Below are 6000 nucleotides of genomic sequence, written 5' to 3'. Positions count from 1 at the left end.
CCCATCTCAAAAACCCCTCCGGCTGTGAAGGGATGCTCAGGGAGCCGTGAAGCCACGGCGAGGATACCCGAGGAGCCAGGATGCCACGGCGAGGCAGGGGAGCCCCTCTGTGCCCCGCGGCGGGGCTGCGGTGGGCGTAGGGCAGGGGGTGACAGAGGTGGTGACAGGGGCTCAGGGCCCGCGGCTGGGGAGCTGCCGTGTTGGTAAACACGACATCTGCCGCGCCGCCAGCGCAGCCCTGCATTATTCATCAGCCGGCAGCCTGGCTCTGCTCCGCCGCCATTGTCACAGAATTCCTCTCCCTGCCGGCAGCGGGGGCAGCTGCCAAGCGCCCGCCCGGCCCCGGCGCACGGGCAGCCTTGGGAAGGGAACCCGGGGCTCCGGGGCGGCACGCAGTGACCCTGCCGGCAGTACGGGGGCCGCGGATGCCCGACAGCGGTTTCTCCACAGCCCGTGCACCCCGCTGGCTCGGAAGGCCCAGGCATCCCTGTCACTCCGCGGCCAGCTGCTGTCACAACAATGTGCGGCTTTGTCGCCGGCGGGGTCGCTGCGCGGGGCAGGTGGCAGCGCTGCCGCCGGGGCGCCCCGGCCCCCCCCGGCCCCCGGGAGAGCCTCAGCCCTGCGTGCCCCACCGCGGAGCCAGGGTGCGCCAGCCCAGGCCTGCAGCCACCGGGGAGGGCGGGAGATGGGGATTTGTGGAGCTTTTGATTTCCAGAAGACCGGCTGCCTGCTCAGAACAGTCCCAGAGCACTGCTGTGGGTCCCTCTGCGGTAGCCGGTGTGGCTGCAGCCCTAAAGCACCCCAGGGCAGCAGGCAGTGCCAGCACAGCATCCCTGTGCCTGCAGCAGTCTCACGCACTGAGGGGACGGCCTGAAAAGGCTCTCCTGTCTAAATCCTCCCCATTGTGAGGCGGCCTCAGCTGGTGTTCCAGCCCTGGGGGCTGAGGGGTGCAGGAGAAGGAGGAAGAAGGCTGCATTCACCCCGTGGCCTGTCTGGGGAGGCCACAGGAGAAAGCCTGGCCGCTGCCACTGCAGAACCAGCACCCAGAAGGTGCCGGCCAAGGGCTTTTCACACATAGAGGCTGGGGGGAATTAAGACAAATCACCTAAAGGTGTGAATCCCTGCCTGCAAATGCGCTAAATCCCAAGCGGATATGCTGGTTCAGGAGCAAAGTGGCTTTAGCTGGTCGTGTCTTAATCTTCCCCGATTTAGGCTCGGCATGCTCCTGCACGGAGGGCAGGGATGTCCTGGTGCCGCGGGGACAGGTGACTCGGGTGGCACAGGCAGGGCGAGCAGAGATGGCCGAGCTTCCGTGGGGACAGCAGAGCCAGTGCCAGGGGGGTCAGCCTGCTGCCGAGGGGACACAGCATGCTGGCAGGGGGGTGGTGGCACGTGGGGGACACCCCTGACCCCGCTGTGCCTCTCCCCAGAGAGCACAATTATAATTTTCCCCAAAGGACGTATTTTTCCATCAGAAACTGGAGGGCCCCATCCCTGCCCGAGGGCTGAGCTGTAGGTTCCCTGGCAGCGGGTGACAAAGGCGCCTTTCAGCGGCCAGAGAAGCTCTCTGGCATGGGCCGTGCCCCCTGCAGCAGTGCCCGGCGGTGTCCCAGCCAAGGGGGCCGTGTCCCCAGCGCTGGCAGCCGTGGCGGGAGGTGACCCATTTTGCTCCGATGGCGCAGGCCCGCGGGATTTCCTGAGCTGCGGAGGGCAGCAGCCTCCCGGCCTGGGGCAGCCTCATCGCCCCGGGGCACTGCCCGTGCCCTGGCCGTGCTCCGGTGCCCGCTCCGGGGCTGTGCGGGGCCTTTCCTCCGCCATAAAGCCGGGCTTTAACCCGGCCACTTCGCTCGGGTGCTGCGGGGAGTGGGGCAGGAGCCACATCGTGCAGCATCCCCTCCTCGGCTGGAGCTGAGGCCGAAGCAGGCACATCCTAAAGCTGGATGTGCCTGCTTTAGGATGTGCCTGCCTGTAGCCCTGCCCCGGCAGCAGCAGCTGCCCTGGGCCCGGCAGGGGCTGCGGGGCACGGGGGATGCTTTGCCGGGCTGGCCCCAGAGCAGGGATTGCCTCCACCGGGAGCCCGCAAAAGGTGCGAGGCTGGGACCTCTGCCCAGGGCAGGGCAAGCAGAGAGCTTTGTGCAGAGATTAAGGGAAAGTGAGGAATAAATAAGGAATAACTCTCTCCAGGCTGCCTCTCCTTTGGCTCACCTCTCTCCCTTCCCTGCGCCGACTCCCCTCAGCTCTTTTTTCTTCATTCAGATTCAAATACCACAAAAACTCATGGACCAGACAGAGCTGCTCCTAAGGGGAGCTGGGGCTGGAAAGCCTTCCTCTGCTCTCCTGTTTTCTGGCACCTGGGACCCCTTGGATTTGTTACAGGGCAAGAAGAGGCTGGGGGAGGGGGTGTGGAATAAAAGAGGTTATGGGAAAACCCCTGCTGCTGGCTTGGTGTGCCCGAAGATCAGGGGTCCCTGTGTGGCCTGCAGACCCTTGGCTGATGCACCATGTGCAGCCACATGCCCAGGGCCCTCTGTCCCTCATGACAAGGTCACCTCAGGGTGGCATACTTCTCTTTTTTCCACCCCTGATACTCCCGTGTCCCAGACACAGCCCACAGCCAGGGGCTGGTGGTTAAGAATGGCTGCTGCCCATGGCCAGTAACAGCCACTGCCCACGGCCACCCCAGCTGTGACCAGTTTTGCCTCAGATCCTTGTGGCAGGCCGGAGTTTCATGGAAAAAGTGGTTGGGCTTCCCTTCATGGGCTGGGAGCAGTTCCCCGTGATGGGATGCAACAGAAGGAACCTTTCACAAAACCTGGCAAAACACTTTTTTTTTCTTATTTCACTTATTTCCACAGCCCTCCTGGATGTGCAGCACCTGCCAGCGTGGATCCGGCTGTCCTACACGGTGAGCAGGGCAGCACCCTGCCTGCAGCGGGGGACATCTGTCCCCCGAAACGAGGAGCCCGGGGCTGGCGGGGGTGGGAGGCAGCCGCGCAGCCCGGGGACAGCCCCGCGCACGCCGGGCACCCAGCCCTGCTGCCGCAGGGTCAGCGCCCAGCTCGGGGAGGGAGCGCGGGGGCTTAGGAAGGATTAGCAATGGACGGGAAGATGGAGGAGCGGAGGGCGGACGTGCCGAGGGCTGGCAGGGGCTGGGGCTCGTCAGGCAGCACATGCCACCGACCAGGGCTCGGCACGTCAGCGCCCGGCCCCGGCGCCGCGGCCCCTGCGGCTCCAACCATCCACTCCTCGCTCCTCTCCTTTAAAAGGTATCCGAACCCCTGCCCTTATCAGGCGGGGCCGATAGCGCTGTCACGCCTGCGATAAACAGGTTTACAGATTTTGTCCTTGCCATCTGGAATGGATGTCCCCATTGTCCCCGCGACCGCTTCCCGAGGGGCCGCGGCTGCCGGCCCGGCCCGGGGATCCCCGCGGGCTGCGCGCACACGCCGAGGATGCAGAGCTCGGTGTGACCCCCCGTGGGGCAGCGCGATCCCTCCGTGCAGTGGGATCAGCCCAGCAAAGGCAGGAGAGCAGCCGAAGGGACCTGAGCACAGCTCTCAAACCCCGTCAGAGCCACGGCAGGACTGCAGAGAGCGGCCGGGGTGGCCACCGCGGGGCTGGCACCTGCGGCTCTCTCCCGGGTTTCCAGGGAAAGAAAGGGTGTCCCAAGGAACGGGCTGTACTCAGACCCAGGCTGCAGTGGCAAAGTTCAGCTCAGGGCAATTGGCCACTAAGCCCTCGCAGTGCCACAGCCCCCCCGGACATGCTGTGGCCAGAGGTCGGGCTGGCCGTGGCGCAATGTGGCTCTGAGGGCCGGCACAGCAGCAGGAGAAATGTGCCCAGTGGCTGTCCAGCTTTCATGTGTCTGTGCCCCACATGCACACCACCTCCAGGACACTCTCACTGAGTCCCTGGGGCAGGGAAGGGACTGGACACACATAATCCAGCACCTCACGAGTGCTGCAGTGTCCCCACGGCACCATCTTCTCCTTCTCCATCAGCATCACCCACCCACCGGGATGCATTTGGCCTTGGTTCCCCCCAGACATGATGGGCATCTTCCTGGGATGCAGGGAAACCCAGCTGGGCTCCTCACAACAGGCTCCAGACATTCACCTCCCTCCTGTCCTGCCTGGGGGCAGCCAGAGCACAGGCAGGGGGAACAAACTCCCTCCTGCTCAGATGGAAAATCTGAACGCGCACAACTTGGCTGAAACCCTCCGGCCAGAACCTGTAAATCTGCTCCCTGTGACACTGCCAGCATCCCACGGAGCACTGGATCCAGGTGGAGAGTCCCCTTGCAGGAGGGAAGGGAGGAAGCTGTCTGCAGAAAGATGCTGAATTTATGTTATTCATTCTCATTCCAGGAATGTGGTGAATGAACTTGCAAAGCCCAGGGCAGGAATCAAGTGTGCTTCAACCCTGACCTGCCCTGACTTTCTTCCAGGTTGGAGAAGAGGTGGAGACAAGCCCCAGCCCCACAACCCATATGAATTTACTGTGTGTCTTTTCTTGAGTCAGCTTTCCTCTTCCTGCATGGGTGAAATGTGATTGTCAGAGACTGAGTCTGCCACCAGGTTTTGAAGCTGCTCAAGCAGGGCAAAACCCTTCTGTCAGTCCCCAAGGCGGAAAACGAGGGCAGAAGGGACAGGGGGACGTGGGCCACCCCAGCCTTCTGTCTTGGGAAGAGCCATAAACACCACCCACACTCCAGACATGTTCATATTCTGGGGATCACTGCAGATCCCATCACTGTTGGCTCTTGCAGGCTGACCTTGAAAGGCACTGACTACATTTACAGGAAGAACCCCAAACAAACTCTCTCACCAGCTAGAGAGGGCTGTCATGCCTCGACTTGCCTTTCTGCAGTGATCTTTCTCCCTCCAATGCTGCTGACAAAGCTTATTTGGGTTAATGGTGTTTTTACGTCTGTGCCCTCTTGATGGATTAAGGAAAATAGAAAAGATTCAAGGTCTAGTTTCTGTAAATTAGTCAAATTCCTTCCTTCTCATAGTCAAAATCTGCCAGATTTTATTTGTGCTCTCCCCACAAATGCCCCAGCAGGCTGGCACACCTCCCATGCCACTACTCATCCCATGCCCCCTGTGAACAGGTCAGTGCCCCCTCCTCGTGGGGCAGCAGGAAGCAGCTCCACCATGATGCAATCCCACCATCCCAAAGAGCCTCTCCAGCTTCCCAAGGTCTGGCTTGTGTAACACTTGCACAGAGAGCCAGAGCCCGCAGCAGAGCTGGCACCGACTCCAAATTTCCATTTCAAAAGAAAATTTCAGCGTGTATTTTGCTTTACAACTCTCCAATAGTGTCCCGGTTACAGCCCTCCTCCCACAGCAGGAATGCCAGGTTTGGAATTGTTAGTTTTGGTCATACTTTGCTTTTTTTCACATTGTTTCATCAGTGCCGTTACGGTCAGGGTGCTGCCTTCATGTTACAGCAGAAAAAGCAGAGATCACAGAGAGCTGCTACTGACAAGCTGGTAAAATGCAAAATGCAATGTAAAAAAGCACCCCCAAACACCCAAGTTAACTTTAAAAAAAATTAAATCTGTAACAAAAGCATTTTGGCATAAAGTATTGTCGGAATGTTTGGATTTCTGTTTTGTTTTTAAAATGCTTTCCTGAGCAGCTTCCTGCTTCTTTTTAAGCCTGTAAAATTGCAGGCATGGCACTGAGTCTGGAGGTCAGCATGCTCCATCCACGTGAGCACAGTCCTCTCCCGGGGATCACAGCTGAGCCTGTGACATATCTGCTCCCACGTCTGCATGGCAGAGAGGGGAGTGAAGGACTGGGATGCCAGGGACACACAGCTAAGGGAAAATACCCAAATGCACGTGGCAAATCTTATTACATCCCCCCAGACCTGGCCTGCTTCGGGTGGGCAAGCACTTCCCAGCTCCAGGCTCTCCTCCCCCTACAATCTCAGGGGCTCTTTAGGAGGTGGGAAGCAAGGGGAGGAAGGGACCTGGAAAATGGGACATTGCCC

The sequence above is a fragment of the Haemorhous mexicanus genome, chromosome 9 (assembly GCF_027477595.1).
Source record: "Haemorhous mexicanus isolate bHaeMex1 chromosome 9, bHaeMex1.pri, whole genome shotgun sequence".
NCBI classification, from domain to species: Eukaryota; Metazoa; Chordata; class Aves; order Passeriformes; family Fringillidae; genus Haemorhous; species Haemorhous mexicanus.
Note: the sequence above shows the minus strand (reverse complement) of the source record.